The sequence below is a fragment of the Hipposideros armiger genome, unplaced genomic scaffold (genome assembly GCF_001890085.2).
Source record: "Hipposideros armiger isolate ML-2016 unplaced genomic scaffold, ASM189008v1 scaffold_7, whole genome shotgun sequence".
NCBI classification, from domain to species: domain Eukaryota; kingdom Metazoa; phylum Chordata; class Mammalia; order Chiroptera; family Hipposideridae; genus Hipposideros; species Hipposideros armiger.
Window position 1 is genome coordinate 6259901 of NW_017731357.1, and position 22953 is coordinate 6282853.

The 22953-nt window shown below is 42.3% G+C and overlaps 1 long non-coding RNA gene across 7 annotated transcripts in view; it reads left to right on the plus strand.

The window, feature by feature from the left end:
* LOC109386671 (uncharacterized) overlaps nucleotides 1-19378 on the plus strand; it is a 37942-nt gene extending 18564 nt beyond the window's left edge. For 4 of the 7 annotated variants that reach the window (XR_002124828.1, XR_002124832.1, XR_002124830.1 and 1 more), the window contains 3 exons: nucleotides 1780-1868; nucleotides 2684-2776; nucleotides 18426-19378. This is a non-coding gene — a long non-coding RNA (uncharacterized LOC109386671). Of the gene's footprint in view, nucleotides 1-1649; nucleotides 1869-2683; nucleotides 2777-18425 lie in introns of all 7 variants that reach the window. The other 3 variants (XR_002124826.1, XR_002124829.1, XR_002124827.1) reach the window with 1 other exon arrangement.
* Nucleotides 19379-22953: the final 3575 nt, after the last annotated feature.

Genomic DNA, 22953 nt, shown 5'->3' on the forward strand with positions numbered 1-22953 from the left:
ATGAAGCTGGTGTCTAATGCCCCCAAGCTAGGAGGCTTAGTGCTGGTGTTCACATTCCAAATTTCTGGAAGAGAGAAACAGAAGCCCCCTAGGGTCAGGCAACCTCCAGCGGTCCCGTCACTGTTAGCATGTGTGGATGACTGTGTTTCTTTTACTTTAAAATGGCTCAGCTGTGTTCCATGGCAGGGGGTAGAGATGTGTCGTTCTCTTTTTAGTAGGTGCATAGTATTCTGTTGTCTGTTATGATGTCTGTAATTTACTTTAGAGACGGGCAGTGTGTTAGAAATATGTATGTTATTTAGTTTAAGCTACACTTTTGGACCAGTCAGTTGCCCTTTACAGGAATGCACACTCCGGGAGCGGTCAGCTAGTTTTTTTGTTTTTTTGTTAAAGATTTTTATTGGGGAGTTGGGATGGGAACAGTGCTGGGGAATTGGGGGATGGGAACAGACAAGTTGCTGTCGTTTTGTTCTTCAGTCTAGTTGTGGAGGACGTTGCTTCACTGGCCCAAGTTGGCACCATCATTGCGCTCTTCCCAGGCAAGGCAGATCAGTCGCCAGCTTCTGGACGGCCGCTCACTGTGGCTGCTGGCCGCTCACGCTGGCTGCTGGCTACACACGGTAGCCCATGGCAACCCACTGCCACAGGGGCTGCAGCCTACGCCGTCACCGGTGACTCATGGCAGCCCAGCTCCAGGTTGAGCTGTTGTTCAGCATCTTAGCTGCAGAGGGCAGTGTCACTGGCCCTCATATGTGGGATCCGAACCGGGGCCCTCTGGCGTCCCAAGCTAGTTCTTAACCATCGCGCCACTCAGCCAGCCGGCCCGCGGTCAGCTAGTTTTAATCAGAAAAGTCACCCACCAAATACTTCATCCACTTTTATCTCCAATCAACATCAGATGTTTTGCTAATTAGCTTAATGATTGTTCAAGTGAATCTGCACAGTGATATTCAAAATGGGCTCTTATTGTTGAATTGAAAAGTATTCAAGGTATATGGATTGGCTGAACTCTTTTAGAGATACTCCTCACATTTGCACAAACAGGATGGTTGAATCTAGACAGACATGTAACCTGTACTCAATGGCACTTGGGGCTAGATCTCTAGTGGGGCCTTTGTCCAGCCATGAATTTGGACATTCTAGTTGCCCGATGCCACCTACATGGCTAATGGGATCCTGAATCGAGAATACTGTAGCCTTCCTCTCAAATGAACCTTGCACGCAAGGACAGAGTTCAGACTCCTTTGCATGCACAGAAGAGGTCGTATCACATTGCTAGGCCTGCTTGTTAATGTATACCTGGCTGACTTGGACCTGGGAACTGCTTTCATTATAACCTGGTGGCAAGGTGGGGAGCGAGTAGGCCCCATCTACCTGGGAGTAATGGCAGCTACCAGAGCCCTCGTAAGAATACCTGATCAAACTGGCCTTGGTCAGTTTGTGAACATTATGAATGTATCATAATTTACCTTTCCAAACCTGTTTTAACAGACATTTAAAATGCTTCCAGTGTTTTGCTTTCACATGAAATGCTGTAGTACCATCCATTTCACAAAATGTCTGCATAAATCTTTCTAATAATTGTACAATATTTCATGGTGTGAACGCATCCTCATTTATTAATCTAATTCCCTATTTTTGTATCTTAGGTTTGGCAGAATCTAGATCTGAACCCAGTTCTGGTTGAGGCCAAAGCCCAGGTTTTTCCCAATACTTCTAGACAGAATTTTTGGGAACCAAAGTGCCAGGAGTTAATTGTGGATGTTGCTCTTCTCCCAGTTCCTGTTTGGTTGGGGATTCCATGCCAGGCCTCGACTGACTTTTCACCTCTCTGGGTCAACTGAAAATGATTCCCACCCTTGTCACAGGTATGATTTTCTGAACAAACACAAGAAATCCTGTTGTTACAAATCTAATTTTCAAACCCAGGAAGGTGCCAAGCTCAGATTGTCAGTATATGAAGTTAAATATAACCTCATGCACTGAGAAATATATTTAACATCCTAATTAATAATTCAGAGCATCAAGTGAAGTGTGGAAAGATATTATGTGTACACTGCTTGTTTGTGGGGAAGTTTGCTACCTTAACTGCATAACACTCACTTTTCGCCCACCAACCAAAAAGCAAACCAGAGACATTTGCCAAGAAGTGGCAAGCACATACTAATAACAAAGGGCAAGAAGAGTATTATTCTAATTTACCAGTGATTACTTTTTTTTTTTCAGCTGAGCCATCCTGCCACCCATTGGCAGCTCAGAGGCTGCTCAGCTTGGAACGGGAATCAAACCAGCGACCCTGTTGCTCAGAGCTCAAACTCTTGAGCAAGCTCTTAACCAACTGAGCCACTCGGCCAGCCCTCTACTTTACCAGTGATAATGCCACTGAATAGGGAAAAACGTTTTCAAATCCCATCTTCCAAGACAATGGAGATTTTGATGTGGATTTTTGCCTTCATTATAGTGTTTTATAGCCTGTGTTCCTAAGAACTGGGTCAGATTTTGCATTATGTCTGTAATTTATTTTCAAGTGCCTGATATTTACATTCCTAGGCAAGCAGTATATATAAAAAATGTTTTAATACCAGAGTTTTAAGTTAGAGGAGTTTTTTTTAATTGAAATAACAACTCACCCCCTCCTTAACTGAACATTCTATACATAGTTCTGTGTAACAATTTTTTCTAGATGAATTCATCTGTGATTCCCCTCCTGCAGATTCAAAGATTCAGTCTTTTCCACTGCACACATCTCTTCTCCCCTGCTCCCAGCCAGCCAAAAGTAAGTTCTATTTTTTCTGATCCTCCAGAGTACTTTATAATTCTTTATCTTATACAGCAGGGTGCCTCCTTAGTTGGAATTTTAATTTGTTTCTAGGCAAGAGAAGTTGCTTGTTAAAAGCTGTCTGGATCCTGTTTATAAGTTTATCCAGTGCACTGTTATTTGTAATTGGAAAAGATTGCAAACAACCGGAAAGTCCACCAACAGAAGAATTTCGGTTAAATAACTCACAGTCCATTCACACTTTGGAGTATTCTACAGCTGTAATTAGAACAGAAAGTCCTATGTTTGTTAAGATATACTATTAAGTTAAAAAAAAATCAAGGAGCAGAACATTGGGTACTACCATGTTTTCCCAAAACTAAGACCAGGTCTTATATTAATTTTTGCTCCAACAATCTACATTTATTCATTTATTCATGTACAAAAATCTACATGTATTCAAACAGTCATGCCTGGCTAACAATCTTAACTGGGGCTCATGTTTGGGGTAGGGCTTATATTACAAGCATCCTGAAAAATCATGCTAGGGCTTATTTTCCAGCTAGGTCTTATTTTGGGGGAAACACGGTATATGCTACCATTTATAGGTAAAAAGGAGGAGAATATATGTAGAAAGCTATACCAGGGTGCCCAAAAAGTGTATACAAGTGGACACTTTGGTCACCGTTGCTCAAGCAGTAGTTCGCCGTCATCAGAAGTGTCTGGACGCCGATGGAAACCACTTTGAGCACCTCTTGTAATTGCAGAAGTCAAACGTGACTTATATTCATCTTTTGTTATCACTATACAAGTCGTATACTGAGTATTACAATTTTAATACCGTTTTCCTTAAAATGGGTATACATTTTTTTGGCACCCTCTGTATTGTGTAAACATAAAATATTTCTGAGGGAAACACAAGAAACTGATAAAATTGGTTGCTTTTGGGGAGAGGATCTGGGTGGAAGGGAGACTTTCTATATCCTTTGATATCTTTTGAGTTTTGAACTATGGAAATGTATTACCTGTTTAAAAAAATGACTGAACAAAATGAAAATTAAACAAACAAAAAGAAGGCAAAACAATGACACAGCCTGTCTAGGAGGAGGCAGCAGGTTACCTAGGAGTTGACCTTGGTTCTAAGAGGTCCTTGGGCCACCTCTCTTAGCTATGAAAATGCACAGTGACAGACAGCCCAGGGGAGGGGTATAATAAGACCTTCTTTGTGGCTGGATGTGGCCTGCCTCTCCCAGTAGGCCTTGGTATGTAGTGACCGTCTCAAGGTAAATTTGTGTGGGGCCAAAGAGATTTCTGAGATTACAGGGAACTGGCACCGAGTCTTCACTTTTGAGGAATCTCCCTTCTCTGATGAGTTGAGAGAGTCCTGGTGGGGGTCTGCTGGCCAGAGAGGGGACATGGGAACCCTTGAGGTAAATGCACCAAAAAAGGAAGAAGCTTGGCTCAACACCTTGGTGTTGACTGTTCATGAAGGTGGATTCTGGCCAGGGGTGGGGCTGGGCCTGCAAGCCCCACCCCCAGGCGTGCTGTGGAAACAAAGGCTGTTTCAGGGCAAAGTCAAGAGCCATACACTTGGGATCCCAGCTCTTGGCACCTCGTCCCAGGGTTCCCCAGACAAAGGGGGTCGGCCTTCCTTGGAGAGCCACTGGGGCCTAGACAGAAGCTGGACTAGCAGTGAATTAGGTTGGACCAAACAAGACCACTGGTTTTCATCAGCAAAACTCGGGGGCAGCCATGGCAGCCAAAAAAGAGGGTGCCTGTTGGGAGACCGCTCAGATTCTCTAGTTCTTTCTCCTCCAGGTGTTTGGAAGCAGGACTGGGGTGGAATTGGACCAGCATCTTGGATAATTTACCTGGCGAGGGGCCCCGCGAGAGAAACTGGGCTTTTATTAATCTGGGTGTGTGGACCCTCAAGCAGTTAATTTGCAGGGGAGCAGAATTTGTCACCCCAAAATATGCCTCTTCGGCACAGGATATTTTAGGCTGATTATTTTTCAGAAACAGCAGGTATAGGAAAAGCTCTGACAACTGAGTAGAAGTTATTCTTCTGTAAGGGACATTTACATGTATAAGGGAAGCATTTGGAAGGGTGTCTCCCTCTCTGGACCAGGGCAGGAAGAGGAGGATGACTCAATTTGTAGAAATTCTCACATTCGGCGTAAATCTGCTTACCAACCTTACCCTTGCTTATTGTGCTTTGCCTGATAACTTCCCAGTAAATGGCTCCCCACCCCCAACACCTTTTGTCTTCAGCTGAAGATGGTATTTAAGGTGGTGGCTTCAGTCATTTCAGGAAGTCTCCCTTGTATGTTATTAAACTTCTATTTGTTTTTCTCCTGTTAATCTGTCTTTTATTAACAGGGAGGGAGTGGTCTTAGCCAAGAACCTAGAAGAATAGAGGGGAAGTTATTTTTCCTTTCTTACAGACTAGATTATATTAAGATATCACTGTTAATTATTTTGGGGGTGATATTGGTATTGCGATTATGTCTACAAGGATTCCTTTTCTTTAAAAGATACGTACTGAAGTATTTGTGGATAAAAGAACATGAGGGCTGGTATTTGTTTCAAAAAATCAGTAGGAGCACGGTTTACAGTAGCCAAGATGTGGAAACAACCGAAATGCCCATCAATAGATGGTTAGATAAAGAAATTGTGGTACATATATACAATGGAATATTACTCTGCCGTAAAAAGAATGAAATCTTACCATTTGCGCCAACATGGATGGACCTAGAGGGTATTATGCTAAGTGAAATAAATCAGACTGAAAAAGACAAATACCATATGACCCCACTTATATGTGGAATCTAAAGAACAAAATAAACAAACTAATAAAACAGAAACAGACCCTTAGATACAGAAAACACACTGATGGTTACTAGGTGGGAGTAGGGTTGAGGGGCTGGGTGAGAAAGGTGAAGGGATTAAGAATTACAAATCGGTAGTTACAGGAGAATCACGGGGATGTAAAGTACAGCTTATATAGTCAATAATGTAAAAACTACATATAGTGTCAGATGGGTAGGGTGGTAGACTTATTTGGGTGATCATTTCATAAATTATATGAATGTCTAGCCACTACGCTGTACACCTAAAACTAATATAAAATAATTATAATAATATAATATAATAATGCAATGTCAATTGTAATTTAAAAAAATAGTCATGGGGATATGTAGTGCAGCATAGAGGATATAGTCAGTAATGTTCTAATAACTATGCACAGTGTCAGATGGGTAGTAGATTTGTTGGGGTTATCACTTGAGTTATGTAAATACCTGATCACTATGTTGTTCTGTATACCTGAAACTAACCTAAAAAGTAGATTTTAAAAAATCAGTAGGGAGGAGGTAGGGGAAGGAAAAAGTGTGTGGGGTATAGATGAACTGAGATTGGCCATAAATTGATACTAGCTACATTGGGTGTTGGGTACCTGGGGGTTCATTATACTCCTCTCTCTCTTTTTGTGTAAGTTTGAAAATGTTAAATGTTTAAAACAGTGTTTTTTAAAAAGGCCACGTGAACTTATTTAATTCCAAACTGATAAAATCTGTCTACCAAGTATGTATGTACTATTTGTTCCTGGGTTCCACTGATCTCTTCAATTCTAATGTCAACTCCCTAAAGTGAAGAGCTTATCTTAAACAACTCTCCATTTCAGCGCTTGAGTTTCTTGCTGGGCACATGGAGGCAGCAGAGGACAGTGGTTAAAAGGAAGGGTACTGGACACAATGCCTGGAGCTCACATTTGGGCGTGGCCCCTTAGTAACTGGGCAAGTTACTCAGTTTCTCTCTGCCTCAGTTTCCTCATCTGTGCAACAGGAATAAAGAAAATACTATACTTTAAAGGCTGTTAAAAGGATTAAACAAGATGATATAGAATAGTATAGTACCTGATATATAAAAAGGCTCAAAAATGCTTATTATTATCATTATTAATATTAGGCACTCAGAGAGTATTTATTGAATATGAATGCCTGGATGAATAAAGGTATGTGAGACAGTATTATTACAAAATCTATACTTTTGTAATTTGTCTTATTTTTAAAACGTATTCAATGTCTTCTAAGGTCCTTAGTTTTCTAAGAAAACTTTGAAATTAGTTAAAATTTGCCATCTTTTTTGGAATTTAACATATTTAATTTGGGGGCTCATTTGCAATAATAATTGTCATCCAGAAGAATTCATTCTGAAATTTTATTATTTAGTGTATACTTTTTGGTATTCTATATCTCAAACTTCAAGGATTTCTTAATGAGAAATGTGAAGTTTATACTTTTGACTAATTATTTTTGAGAAGATGAGATACTTGTTAAGCATAAAAATGGGGATATACTTTTCTCCTGTGCTTTGTTAAGTAAAAAAATTAATTCGATTAAGACTCAACCTGGGGGCAAGGGGGAAATGGAGGATGCTCATCAATGGGTATTAAGTTTTAGTTATATAAGATAAAGAAATTCTAGAGTTCTGCTGTACAACATTGTACCCATAAATAACAATACTGTGTTGTGCACTTAAAATTTTGTTGAGAGTGTACATCTCATGTTAAGTGTCCTTACCACAATTGTTTTCAAAAAAGACTCAACTTTAAAGCTTCTAGGCAGAAGCCTGTTCATTCTTAAGTTTTGCAATAAGCAGTAAACACTAAAAAAGTCTTGAGCTAATGAAATAATTTTTACAAACATAAGCTTTCTTAGACTTGGCCAAAATGTTGCAGCTGAAGAAATGCACAGTTTTACAGGGAGGCCACCCACCCCAGGTGGAGTTGGGTAGAGTGTCTGGAGTGGGTCAGGCCTCAGCTTTGGAGCCCCCAGATGTGATGTTATCAGTTTACCCAGGGTGAATGCAGCTCTTGGGGCTGAATCATATTAGGTAAACTTGGAGACCAGTGGATATTGAGAGGACTAAAGGTTTGCCACACAAATTGTGCTTTTTAGTATATTGATTTGGTCGACATAAGAAATATCCAAACCTATAGAACATTTTTATGAGTTTGAGTCAAACTGACAATTGCCAGGAAGTAAAATCTCAACGGATTGAGAAAATGCTTTAGAGAATGGCAGTTTTGCAGCTTATTTTATACATTAGAATCAAAAGAGGAGACGAAAGGAGGGTTACTTGAAATCCATGGTGGTAGATTAAGGGGGTGGGAGAGAGCAAAGTGGGGAAATCTCTGGGATTGGATAAAAAGTAAAATGGAGAGCCGCTTCTTTTATATTGGTGGGTACAGGATAGTTAATAAACAACATTTACAGCACATAGAGATGGTATTGGGGAACAAGATAGCAATGAGTTCTGTGGTCTCATTCTCTGGTGTGGTTGGGTGTGCCCTGAGGGGTCTGGAAAAGGAGATCACTGGACATTTCAAAAGTAGGTGATCTTAGATGCAAAAAGACAATAGACAGATTCACTTACAGTAAACATTGACCTTTGTCAAGGAAGCTACAGGCCTAGGACATCACTGCCCTCCATGACCCACGTTTAGTTAGACATTTTTATGTTCAGACCAGCCTACGTGGTTACTTCTGGTCCCTGAGTTTGTAGGGCCTGCCATGCTGGCCTCCCCTGAGCGTGTCAGGTTTAGTATGTGGCCCCTTTTTGTCCACAATTTTAAGCTGGTTATTAAGAAACAAAAGACTCAGAAAAAACCTTTGACCCTCCCCGTTTCCTGCCTAAAGATATTCTGAGGAAAAAAACCTGCTAAATTTAGGAAGGAAACCTTAGCACATTAACTTTAGCACATATGCCATGGGCAGGAAGAAATCTAGCAACGTGTGTTTCTTCACCTCTGTCCCATTGTTCCTGGGTTGCCTAGCAGGAATTTGTTTGCAAAGTGTTCTGCTCTTTCTCAGCTACCTGTGAATTGCCTATTTCCTCTTTGACATCCACCTTTTCTCCCTTGCCCAGCATGGCATGTAAGCCTCAACTACCCATTGCATTTTGGGTCTCATATCTATGACTCCCCCCACCACCCCCGCATGTACATTCATAATAAAATTTGTACATTTTCCCTTGTTAACCTGTCTCTGTTAATTTGATTATTAGCCCAACTAGAAGAACTTAACACAGGGGATGAAAGTTATTTTTTCACCACCACAATATAATAGCCCCAATATGGTTCTCAGTATGGAAGATACACTAGTGCGTGGCTTCCACGAGTCTGTTTACAAAAACCTATATTATCTTTCCTAGATACCCCCCAACCACACACACAAGCTTGGGACTTCATCCCTTCTGAATGACTAGGACAGCATCCCTACTCTGACCTTTGTGCTAGGGGAAATCAGTCTTCAAAACAAGGCAGTGGTTTTTGGTGACCTATTACTGCCTATCAAATAATCTCAAAACTTAGTAATTTAAAATAACAACAATCATTATTATCCCTCATGGTTCTGGGGGGTTAGCAGTTCTCAGCAAAAGGGGGTCAGTAGGAAGGTTAGAGTGACTACAGAGGGGCAAAATTTCGGCCTGAGGGCAGAGTTAGCTACAGAAATGGTACGGAAGCCTGGGAGATGCTGGAAAGTAGCAATTAGAAAGAAAACCCAAGGGATTAGAGGTGGGGACATAAACACATGTCCATGTTCTTTATGTTCTAGACCTGTTAGGCTGGTGTGGTGGTTTTGAAAGTCCTTTGACACATCGAGAGATGGAGCCTAATTCCTCTCCATTTGAACATGGGATGGCCTTAGAGATTTGCTTCTAATGAATAGAATATGGTGGAAGTGATGCATGACTTTCAAGGCTAGATCACAAAAGGCAGTACGACTTCTGCCTGACTCTATCTCTTTTGGAACACATGTCTTTCGAGCCCTGAGCCCCATATAAGAAGTCCAGTTACCCTGAAGCCACTATGCAGAGACCAGAGAGGGATAGAGGGACACCCAGGGAAGCCAGCCGTACCAGCTGCCAGCTGTGCTGACACTTCTCAGCCCAGGCATTGCACATATAAGTGAGGAAGTCTTCAAGATGTCCCTAGCCCCAGCCTTTAATAGAAAATACATAAAATGTTGTGCCCAACAGAGAATACATATTCTATTTAAACAATTATGGAAAATTTATAAAAATTAACCAAGACTTAGCCTTCAAAGAAAATCTGAATGTATTCTAAAAAAAGGTATCATGTAAGCCATATTATCTGACCATAATACAGTAAAATTAGAAAATAACAAGAACTAACAGTCCATATCACTCTATCTTTTTGGAGATTTGAAAATATCCTTTCTCTCACATAAATCAACAAGAATAAGCAACTGTTTTATCTAGGAGAGGGAATATACAATGCTAATTTAATGATGAGCAAAAAGAAATCCTTAAAATAGGGAGAGGAGTACTAAAACATGGATTGTATGAAAACAAACATACAAACAAACAATAAGGAAAATGTATTATATAAACACTCTATAATGGTTGCTTAATGTGGAGGCTTAGTGACCCAACTTCTTTACACATTTCTGCTCTGCCATCCTCAGTTTTCAGTGCCTCCACTCATGCTCACAGTATGGCTGCATCAGCTCCAGGCATTGCATCCTCACACAACATCCCAAGATCAGAGGGAGGAATCATATCTCTTATGCTCCTTTTTTTATGTTAAGAAATTTTATTGAGGAACAGTGTGTTTTTTTAGGACCCATCAGCTCCAAGTCAAGTAGTTGTTTCAATCTAGTTGTGGAGGGCGTTTTTCCAGAACCCATCAGCTCCAACTCAAGTAGTTGTCTTCAATCTAGTTGTGGAGGATGCAGCTCTTTGGCCCATGTGTGAATTGAACTGGCAAACTTGGTGTTACGACCCTGTGGTCTAACCACCTGAGCTAACCGGCCACTCCTCTTATGCTCCTTTTTTGAGAGGAAAACCTCCCTTTAAGCCTCCTAGCAGACTCCTCCATCTTAAAGTTTGGTCAAAACTTCACACTTCCTTTCCTGAACCAGTCACTGGCAAGGGGGATGGAATTATTGTGATTGGCTATGATTCCTCAGAATTCACCCTAGGCTCCACCTCCAGCTGGGGAGAGGCCCAGCCTCCCCTGAGTCACAATGCCCTTCATAACTGAACAAAATCTGGGTTTTGTAACTAAGAGAATGACTGTGGGGTATGGGACCAGTAATGTTTACCATAACTTCCCACTCTCGAGACTGCTATCTGCCGCAAAATTTAATATATTCTCCTTTTTAAAAAAATATTTCATCAGTTTGAATGAACAAAACTCTCTCAAATATTAATAGATTTATTAAATAACATAAATCGAACAAATTAAACTTTTAAATCCAGTGACCTTAAAATTCTCCTGAATATTCTGGTACCATACATAGACAGTACAATTTAAACTTAAAATCCTGTCTATATCATTAACTTATTTAATTAATTTTTAAAAGATTTTTATTAAAATATAGCTGACATACAATATTATTATATTAGTTTCAGGAGTACACCATAGTTATTCAACGTTTATATACCTAAAGAACTGATCACCGCTATAAGTCCACCAACCATCTGACACCATACCATGCTATCACAATATTATTGACTATATTCCCTTTGCTGTATATTACATCTGCAAGACTTGCTTGTTTTATACCAGGAAGTTTGAATTTCTTATTCCCCTTCAACTCCCCCCCCCTTTTTAAATTTTTAATTTAATATTATTTTGTTAATTTCAGGTGTACAGCATAGTGGTTAGACATTTATGTAATGTAAGAAATGATCCCCCTGACTAGTCTAGTACCCACCTGATAGCATACATAGTTATTACAATATTGTTGACTCTATTCCTTATGCTATACCCTACTCCCCCATGACTATTCTGTAACAACCAATTTGTACTTCTTAATCCCTTCACCTTTTTCAGCCACCCCCAAACCCTACCCATCTGGCAACCATCAAAATGTTCTCTGTATCTATGAGTTTGTTTGTTTTGTTCTTTAGATTCCACATATAAGCAAAATTACATTGCATTGGTGTTTCTCTGACATACTCCACTCAGCACAGTACCCTCCAGGTCCATCCATGTCACCGCAGATGGCAAGAACCCATTTCTTTCCATGGCCAAGCAATATTCCATTGTACGAGGTGTGATAAAAAAAATACAGGGAATGCTTAAATAAAAAAAAATTATTACAATAAAAGACACATTGCCATTAATCCCTCAAATCACCCCCCCCCCACTTCGAACACACTTATCTCATTGTTCTTGCCACTGTCTGAAGCAGTTCTGGAAGTCCTCTTTTAGTTGCACTGTCATGGCTGCCTCAATGTCCTGAACACATTGAAAATGTTTACCTTTCATGGTCATTTTGACTTTGGGGAAGAGCCAGAAGTTGCATGGTGCCAGATCCAGTGAATAAGGTGGATGAGGACACACTGTAATGTCTAGGTCTAAAGACCTTTGAACTTTACAGGCATTCTGCATTTTTTCGTGGTCTCAGGACCACTCAATACTTCCAGATATTAAAATGATATTCAACTGAATTCTGGAAATCTCACATGGTTTTGTCTAATTTGTGATTATAGTACATAAGGTCTATACTACATTGGATTTCATGGAAAATTTTTTAGAAAAGTGTGTGAATAATTCTGTGATCAATTAGAGTAGGTTTAGTGTTGTATAATATCATAAACAAGGAAGAAAACAGGTAGAGAGAGAGGAAGGGATGGGGAAAGAGAGAGTGACAGACACACGGTTTGTGCCTGATAGTGTCTCACCATCCAGAAGTGGAACTGGGGCTTGATTCTAAGCACATCAGGGCAGCTTGGAGAAGAATGATGCCACATCTCCTTACAGCTACTTAAGGCTCAAAGGGTGTGCTTGCATGGGTGGGCAGGCCACCCACCATTCATCTGATTGGATTCTGATTGATCCATTTCTCTTGCCTCCCTGGAGAAAAGTGCCTTGCTAGGTAGTCTTTGTCAGGCTTCCTCTGCAGGCCATCTTCCTTGTGATCCCTTAGTGTGCTAGCCAGCGGTCGTTCAAGTTTTCTGTTATTACCCAGGTATATGTGCAGCTTAAGGAGAGAGCCTCCACCTTGCCTCAGAGAACCTGACTCTGGGAGTGACTGCCAGGTGAGCTGCATGATGCTGTGGCTGTGGGTTGCTCTTTCAGCATCATAGATAGATGCTGCTGCTGAAATGTTCCTTCTTGCGTCTCAGACTTTACTTCCTTCTTCCGGAAGTACATCCCTTAAGGAGTTCCTTAAGTGAGGGGCAGCTGCTGTTAAAACCTCTCAATTTTTGTTTCCTGAAAATGTCATTATTTCACCCTTTTTCTTGAAATGCAGCTTATCTTGGCATAAAATTCAGTGTTGATCGGTATTCTCTCAGCACTTTAAAGATAGCATTTGGTGACAAGATAATTCAATGAGGGAAGAAGTATTTTCAACAAATAGTGCTGAGACAATTGTATACCAACATGCAAAAGAATGAAGTTGAACCCCTACCTACTACCATATACAAAAATTACTCAAAATAGATTTTAAAAATCTAACTGTGAGAGTTAAAACTATAAAGCTCTTAGAAGAAAATGTAGGGGCGAGTCTGCATGACTTTGCAATTGGCAATGGATTCTTTGATATGACACCAAAATATGAGCAACAAAAGAAAAAATAGATAAATTGAACTTTGTCAAAATTAAAAACTTTTGTGCTTCAGAGAACACCATCAATTAAATGAAAAGACAACATATAGAAAGGGTTAGAGTATTTGAGAATAATATACTTGATAAGGGTCTAGTATCAAGTATATGTAAAAAACTCTTACAACTCAATAATAGAAAGACAACCCAATTAAAAAATGGCCAAAAGAATTGGCTAGACATTTCTCCAAAAAATATATACAAATGGTCAATAAGCACATGAAAAGATGCTCAACCTCATTAGTCATTAGAGAAATGCAAATCACAATGAGATATTACTTCACATTCCCTAGGATGGCTATAATAAAAAAAAGACAGATAATAATAAGTGTTGTTGGGCCGGCCGAGTGGCTCAGTTGGTTAAGAGCGTGAGCTCTGAGCAACAGGGTTGCCGGTTCCACTCCCACATGGGCCAGTGAGCTACGCCCAAGCTGAGCTGCTAACAGGTGGCAGGATGGCTCAGCTGGTGAGAGCATGTGCTCCTAACAAGGTTGCAGGTTCGACTCCCGCATGGGATGGTGGGCTACAACACTGTTCCCCTTCACAATTCCTCAATAAAATCTTAAATAATAATAATAGTAAGTGTTGTCAAGGATATGGAGAAATTGGAACCCTCATACATTGCTGGTGAGAATGTAAAATGGTACAGCTACTCTGGAAAACAGTTTAGCTATTCCTCAAAATGTTAAACATAGAGTTACCATATAACCCAGCAATTCTACTCCTAGGTATATACCCAAGAGAAATATGTCCACACAAAAACTTGCGCATGAATGTTTATAGCAGCATTATTCCTAATAACCAAAAGGTAGAAACAACCCAAATGACCAACAACTAACAAATGGGTAAATAAAATGTAGTATATCCATACAATGGAATATTATTTGGCCATAAAAAGAATAAAGCACTGATACATGCTACAGTGTGGATGAACCTAGAAAACATTATGTTAAGTGAAGGAAGCCAGTCACAAAGGAGCCCATATTGTATGATTCCATTTATATGAAATGTTCAGAATGGGAAAATCCATAGAAATAGAAAGTAGGTTAGTGCTTGCCAGGGGCTGCGGGGAGGGGGAAAAAAGGAGTGACTACCAGTGGGTAGTGGGTTTCTTTGGGGGGTTATGAAAATGTTCCAGAATTAGATAGTGGTGATGTTACACAGTTTTGTGAATATACAAAAAGCCACTTAACTGCACACTTTAAAAGAATGAATTGCATGGTATGTGGAATATATATATATTTTTTTTAAATTTATTTTTAGCTGAGCCATCCTGCCACCTGTTGGCAGCTCAGCAGCAGCTCAGCTCGGGCTGGGAATCGAACCGGCGACTCTGTTGCTCAGAGCTCGCACTCTTGAACGAGCTCTTAACCAACTGAGCCACTCGGCCGGCCCAAATTGTCATTCTTTTATAGGTAATTGTGCTCCCCTCCTACCCCGGCTGCTTTAGATTAGAATCTTTGTTTTTTCTTTTTCTTTGGTTTCTACAGTTTCACTGTGTGTGATGTGTGGATTTGTTTTTATCCTGTTTGACTCTGTTTGGCTCTGGATCTGAAGATTCATGTATTTCATTCATTTTGGAAAATTGTCAACCATTATTGCCTCAAATATTGCCTTTCTTCCATTTTTTTTCCTTCAGAGACACCAATCAAACATTTACTAGACCGTCTCAGTCTATCCTCTCTATATCTATGAACCCCTCTTTTATATTTTCCAGCTCTCTTTCTTTGCTGCATTCTGGGTAATGTCTTGGAACTTTATATTAATATATTTAACCACTTTCTCCCTTTTTCCACTTGCGTGCCTAATAGTATCTCACCTATAGCATGTCTAAAACTATACTCTTACCTCCCCCAACCTTCTCCTCCCCCAGCCTACCCCAACTCAATAAATGGTAACTCCATTTTTCCAGTTGCTCAGACCCAAAGCCTGGTGTTATCTTCAACTTTGCTCTTTCCTTCATGCCTTACATTCAGTGTATCAGCAAATGATGTCACCTCTACCCTTATATCATATATGTAGAGGACAAAAAAATGCACCCATCTGTTCCAGAAGGAAGAATATCAGCCAAAATGTGAAATTGAGACCGAGTTCCTTAGCAGCAGAGTAAGAGGGAAGAGAAGCCTGTGTGTGTTTTTTGGCCCATGTGGGGATTGAACTGGCAACCTTGGTGTTATGAGCACTGCGCTCTAACCAACTGAGCTAACTGGCTGCCCCAAGCGTGTGTTTTTGACTAGGTATTCCTCTCTGAGTCCTGAACACAAGCCTTTGATCTGCACAGGACATTCTTCTGGGAGCGTCGATCTCCTCCATAGACCAAACTGTAGACCAGAAACTGCTTATTAAGCAGAGAATTAGAACAAATTTCCATCAAGCTACAGAGGCCTAATAGACTGGTGTTCTTCACTTAAAGTCTTTTTTGTTTTGTTTTGTTTTTTTAAAGATTTTATTGGGGAATTGGGAAAGGGGAACAGACAAGTTGCTGTCCTTTTGTTCTTCAGTCTAGTTGTGGTTAAGGCCTCTTTATAAAGAACTCAGGTCAATCATCCAGAATTAGTCACCCTCAGGCCGCCAGCTCAACATCGGGCCCATATATCCTAGAAATTCTGATCAAATCTGCTCTCTGGCCTCAGTCTTCACTCCTATGCCTTGGTCTGAGCCTCATTGTCCCTTGCCAGGACTAACACAGTGGCCTTCTACCTGGTCTCCCTCTAATCTTTCCTCTGCCATTTTATCTTCCACCCTCCCGCTGGAGTCCTTCTCCCAGAAAGACTTTGTCTCACACGACTTCTCTGCTGGAAAGCCTCCCTTGATTCTTCAGGTTTCAGCATCAAATCATTCACACTCCACACACCCTGTGCTCCAGCCACTCTGAACCTCTCTCCACAACCTCTGCAACGTTTGGTGTCCTTGGAGGTATTGCTCCCTCTGTCGGAAAGGCTTTTCAGCCCCTGGTCTGCTTGGTAATCATATACTTGCCCTTTAAGAGCTAGCTCATATGTCACCTCCTCCAGGAAGTCTCTTTGGACTCCTCCAGTCAGTGCTCCCCTCTCCTATAGAAATGAACACAGTATAGTGCAATTATTTGCTTGTGCCTACCTCCCTTGTGACATGTGGAACATCTTAAGGGCAATGACCCTGTTTATTCATCTTTTAATCCCCAGAGCCTAGCACAGTGCTGGGTTCATGCAAGGTGCTGAAAAAGGATTTGATGAATAAATGTATGCATGGAGCAAATGAATGATTGCTTAACCATTGTGGTAAACTGCCATTTGGTGATGCCTAATGAATCTCACCCCCCCCCCCCCGGGGAGTGATACCTGTCATTTTAGCTCATACCTCAGTGGGCAGAACTGATCACTGGCCTCCTCTACCTGCAAGATGCAGGGGAAGGGGGAGGCAGGAAAGTGTGATGCTGTTAGCAGTGTGATTGGCAGACAGCCCTCAGCTCTCGGCCCCTTCAGGGTCTGCCTTAGCTTCAGAGGGCACCTCACCAAGGTCATGGCTTTCTGGGCTAGGCCCCGTCCATTGACCAATGGCTGCTGACGTATAAAAATCTGGCCATCTAGGTGCAACTCAGGACAACTCAGAAGGGCCATTCTTGCTCTGGAGCCTTCCATGGGGGTGGCCGAGGCTGCCACTAGGCCCACATCACACTTGACTTCACTCTCTGCCCTCCCTTCCCTGTTTCTTTCTCCTCCCTTCCAAGGGGACTTCATAACCATCCTGCGTGCTCACCTCTGCCTCAGAGTCTTCCTGGGAACACTTAGGTGAGTGAGTTCATTTGCCTCCCCGCACCTGGCTTCCTTCATCGGTGCGGTAGTTGTTGCAACGCCTTCCTGGAGGCTTGTGATGCAGATGAAACGAGAGCCTGTCCTGTAGTCCTGTCCGGGGGTGAGCCACCAGGACCTGGGAGTGAGTCTCATTAGTATGTTTACGGGCTAGCGCTTGCTCACTGGAAATGACAGCAAGTTGCTGCGAGGGATTGTGTCATGCTCTAAACCTGCCCCTCACTGAGTGCGGCCCGGCCATGCTTGTTCCTCTGCAATGTGTCCCGTGTCTGCCGGAGTCCCTCCTGCTGTGCCAAGGCTGGCAGTTCAGCTGTGCTAGCTCAGTGTGTGATGTGACAAGCCACAGGGTGGCCAGAGAAGCCCACTGCAGCCCTGAAGGGAAGGAGTGGGGAAGCTGTGCCCCCCAGCAGGGAGCCATCGCTGCAGGAGACATTTCTAATTCTTTTTGAGCCCCAGGGGTTAGTGGTGCGGAGTTAGGGCAGGTGAGCTGTCCGGGGGAGCTGCTGTCTCCTCAGGGAGCCCCAGCAGGACCTCTGCTTTCTGTAAGCACCAGCACCATCTCTAATGCTTCCTTAATCCCTTTCAATGTGGTGGCAGAGACAATGCACCTGTGCTTTTTGAGCACACCATTTCCCCTTCTTAGGAGGCCCTGGCAGGGGGCGTCCAGAGGGCCCCCCCCCCGCAACTCTTCTGACCCTGGTGGGTCACCTCATGGTGGGCGAGCGCTGGCTTAAAAAATTATTTTTATATTTCAGAAGTAAAGCAAAATTCACCTTCGGGCTGTCCATTGGAGAAACACGTAAAAAGATAGATAAACGTGTGCACTCTCAAACACAAGAAAAGAAGACAAAGGAAAAAACATAATCTGTTATCCTGACTAGAAATAAAAACATAGCGTTTGGGGGCATACCCTTACATACTTTATTCTTCCTATGCACATGTCAGTATGCAGCAGAATCACACCATATGTCCCTTAACCTTTTTGCTGCGACGTTCGAATATAGTCGAATGCTATTTCCATGCCCCTGACTGCAGCGTTCAACTTTACCCCATGAGCTCAAACTATAAAAAAATCTTGTTAGTATTCCAGAAAGGAAGTTTAGAAGAGCAGATGTACATTTTTCTATATTTTTGTGTTTTTCAAGAATGATTAACAATAGGAAATTTTATACGTTATTTTATGTTATTATTAAATGCATAAAAAAGTCAAAATATCAACTTTTATTTTTTGTAGATTTTTGACACATTTTGGAGAACAAACTTGAAATCAACGCAGTGAAATTAAAGTATGTCGATGGAACCGTCTACACTTTGCAGAGCAAGAGAGAACAATTTGAATAACGGGTCATTCTGTCCACTAGTTTACTCAAAGAATGAACATGAGATGGAAGCCATGAATCGTCTTATTTCCTCAGGGGAAATCTACTTCCTCTATTGTTGCTTTCAATTCAAATATCTCTCCCTTCTTGCCAAGTGATACTAGTGTCTAGGGTATGTATTTTTCACACAGTGTGGCCCCTACATGCAAGTAAACTACCCCATCAGGGTTCACCCCCAGAAACAGTGACCTCGCTGGGTAGGATTTAGTGCTGAGCTTCCAATATGTTGCTGTCTAAATTATTTTCAAGGGTGATATGACTCTTGGTGATTTCCTCTTACTGCCTGTTTTTAGAAGCCACCCCCTCCAGAGGGTGCAGTTTCACCTCACATCTGTTTACAACATTTAGGATGTTTTCAATTTCCCAGTAAGAACGAAGATGCTGAGATGAACATCCTTGTCCATGACACACTGACACTCTTGTCCAGTCATTTCTTTAGGATAGATTTCTAGAAATGGATGTGATGGTTAATTTTATATGTCAACATGACTGGGCCCTGGGGTGATCAGATACTTGGTTAAACATGATTTCTGGGTATGTCTGTGAGTGTGTTTCTGAATGAGATTCACATTTGAATTGGTGGACTGAGTAAAGCAGATTGCCCCCCACCCCCCATGTGGGTGGGCCTCATCCAATCTATTGAGGGGGAAGGGAGAATTTGCTCTATGCCTGACTGTTGGGTTGGAACATGGGTTTTCTGCCCTTGGATTAGGACTTATACCACTGGCTCTCCTGGGTCCCCACTTTACAGACAACAGATTGTGAGACTTAGCCTCTAGAATCATATGAGCCAATTCCTTATAATAAATCTCTTTTATTGGACCATCTGTGTTCATTCCTTATCTTTATCTGCTAGCTTTGAAGTCAGACAGAATCAGTTTAAACTCAAGTACCACCTCTTACTAGCTGGCCAGTTTCTTAACCTCTCAGAATCTTGATTTCCATGTTGTAAAATGGAGTCCACAACACTTTCCACCTTGAGGTTTTTGTGAAGATTAAAAGCAATTAGCACAGTGCTGATATAGTAAAAACACATTTAAATGTCATTTAAAATATATTTTTATTAAAATATAGCTAACATTCAATATTATACTAGTTTCAGGGGTACACAATAGTTATTCAACATTTATATACCTAAAGAGGTGATCACCATAAGACCAGCACCCATCTGACACCATACCACGTTATCACAATATTATTGACTATATTCCCTATGCTGTACATTACGTCCCCATGACTTCTTTGTTTTATACCTGGAAATTTGAACTCCTGTGATGTGGATGTCGGTATGCTTTATGTTGTCCCAGAGGCCCCTGAAACTATCCTCACATTTTTGTGAGGATAAGATTCTTTTTTCGTTTTGCTCTTCTGTTTGGGTGTTTTCTGCTGCCTTATCTTCTAAATCACTGATTTAATCCTCTGCTTCATCTAATCTGTTGATTCTCTCTAATGTATTCTTCATTTCAGTTATTGTAGTCTTTATTTCTGACTGGTTCTTTTTTATGTTTTCTGTCTCTATTTTTATGTTTCCTATCTCTTTGTTGAAGTTCTCCCTGAGATTACTGAGCATTCTTATAACCAGTGTTTTGAACTCTGCATCTGGTAGATTGTGTGTCTCCATTTTGTTTAGTTCTTTTTCTGGAACTTTGTTTTGTTCTTTCATTTGGGGCATGTTTCTTTGTCTCCCCGTATTGACCGTCTCCCTGTGTTTGTTTCTGTGTATTAGGTAGGGCTGCTATATCTCCTGGTCTTAGTAGAGCATCCTTATGTAATAGTAGGTGTGTTGTGGGGCTCAGTGGCTCAGTCTTCCTGCTCACTGGAATCGGGTAATCCAGGTGTGTTCCTTGTGTGGGTTGTGTGTGACCTCCTATCGTAGTTGAGCCTTGGTTGCTGTTTGCACATCAGTGGGAGGCATTGACCCTTGGGCTGATTGGATGTGAGGACTGGCCATGATTACAGGGGAGGAGCTGTTGTGCAAGGGCTGGCCCTACAGAGCAGGATTCACATTAGCATGTCTCTAGTGCCTGCCCAGCCTGCCCTTTGGGGGTGTCATCCCTGGAGGTGGCTGGGTGATGCTCCGGCTGGGTCCAAAGCTGGTCATTAGGAGAGGCCCCACCGCAGGCCAAGTTCAGCCACAGCCTGCGCTCTGCCTGGGGCCACCTGGCATGATCCACAAAGCAATCTGCAGATGGCTGCCACCCGCACTGGGCTTGGAGGTGCCTTGAGAGGCCAAGCTGCAAACCAAAGCCAGCTGTCACTAGTGCCAGGCTTAGGCCCACTCAGCCAGAGTTACAGGACACACCAAAGGCAGGGCTGCTTATTTTGGTTTTGTGAAACTTTGAGAGATTTTAGGAGAGTCTGCAGTATGAGCCAAGATAGGCTGTTTATATGGAAAAGCCAGTGGAAGCGGCTTGGGTGGGCCCAAAAGTTGGGTGTGTCGTGGACTTGGAGAATCAGGACGAATGAACGGTGTTAGCTAAGTTGATGGAGATTCAGGTATGGGGGCCACCTATATCTGTATGTGGGAGGGGGAATGGCTCAACAATCAATTAATGGCTTCTACCAGTTCCGCCCTCTGGGAGAAAGCTGCCACTCCAACACTTGTCCTGAAGCCAGACAATTCAGTTCCTCCCCATGTGTCCCTGGTGTCTTTGAGCTGCTGCCCCAGTGCTGGAGCTCAGATCGAGTGAGACTGTCAGTGCGTAAGTCTATGTGTGGGCCCTTTAAGAGGAGTGCTGGGACTGCAACTGCCCTAGTCTCACTCAGCCACAATCTCTGGTTTTCACAGCTAGAAGTTATGGTGATTTGTCTCTCTGGCACTGAAATCCTGGGCTGGGGAGCCTGGTGTGGGGCTGGGACCCCTCACTCCTCTGGGTGAGACCTCTGCAGCCAAGGTATCCCTCCAAATTTATTTTATTTTATTTTTTAAAGATTTTGTTGGGTATTTGGGGGAGGGGAACACTGTTGGGGAATTGGGGAAGGGGAACAGCCAAGTTGCTGTCCTTCAATCTTAGTTGTGGAGGGCACTGCAAGCTTAGCTCCAAGTCCAGTCATGCCGCTGAGCTCAAGGTGCCGAGTTCAGTCTTTAGTTGCAGGTGGGCGTTGCCACCATCCCATGTAGGAGTCGAACCGGCAGCCTTGTAGTTAAGAGCGTGCTCTATCCCCTGAGCCACCTGGGCGGCAGCTCAGCTCAAGGTGCTGAGTTCAGTCTTTAGTTGCAGGCAGGCATAGCCCACCATCTCGAACAGGCAACCTTCTTGTTAGGAGCATGTGCTCTCACCAGCTGAGCCACCTTGCCGCTTGTTGGCAGCTCAGCGGCAGCTCAGCTCAGGCGCAGCTCACTGGCCCGTGTGGGAATCGAACCGGCGACCCTGTTGCTCAGAGCTCGCACTCTTGAGCAAGCTCTTAACCAACTGAGCCACTCGGCCGACCCTATCCCTCCCAATTTTTAACAGTCACACGTGGGTGTGGGACCAGCCCGTTCAGTGTCTCTGCCCCTCCTACTAGTCTTGAGATGGCTTCTTCTGTATGTCCTTAGTCCTTAGTTGTAGGGCTTTGGTTCAGCTAGACTTCAGGTGATTCTCAATGATGGTTGTTCTGCAGTTTAGTTGTAATTTTGATGTGATTGTAAGAGGAGGTAAGCACAATGTTTACCTATTTTGGCATCTTGATCAGATGTCTTAAATGTAATTTAAAGGAATATCCTCTTATTGGTTCTATTGGGTTGTTGGAAAAGTCATGGCGTATTTTTTCTATGTTTTTTTATTGTAAAAATGCGTCATGACTTTTCCGACAACCCAATATTTCTCTGGCGATCTCTAACTAATATAATAGAGTAGTGCCAGTCCTCCCAGGAACAGTGATGTGGACATATACTCCCACCAACAGCAAAGGATGTGCTTTGTTTCCATTTGCTTGCCAACACCTGTGTATTATCACCCAAAATTATCAGGGTATGTGGTCTTTTTTTTTTTATTATGCAATCCATATACTTGGTACATAATCCAAACAATACAAAAGGGTTTATGGTTAAAAGTAAGGTTGCCATCCCTATTCCCCAGTCCCTTAGATCTCTTCCTGAGAGGCAATCCCTGTTAACTGCTTCTGGAGTTCCCTTCAGGGAATACCTTAGGCTTGTACTGTCTAATATGGTGGCCACTAGCTACATGTTATTGAGTGCTTGAAATGTGGCTATTTCGAATTGAGATGTGCTGTAAGTATAACGTATACACTGGAGTTTGAAGACTTGGTACACAAAATAGAATGTAGGGCCGGCCAAGTGGCGCATTGGTTAAGAGCTGGCTTGGGACACCAGAGGGCCCCGGTTCGGATCCCACATATGAGGGCCAGTGACACTGCCCTCTACAGCTAAGATGCTGAACA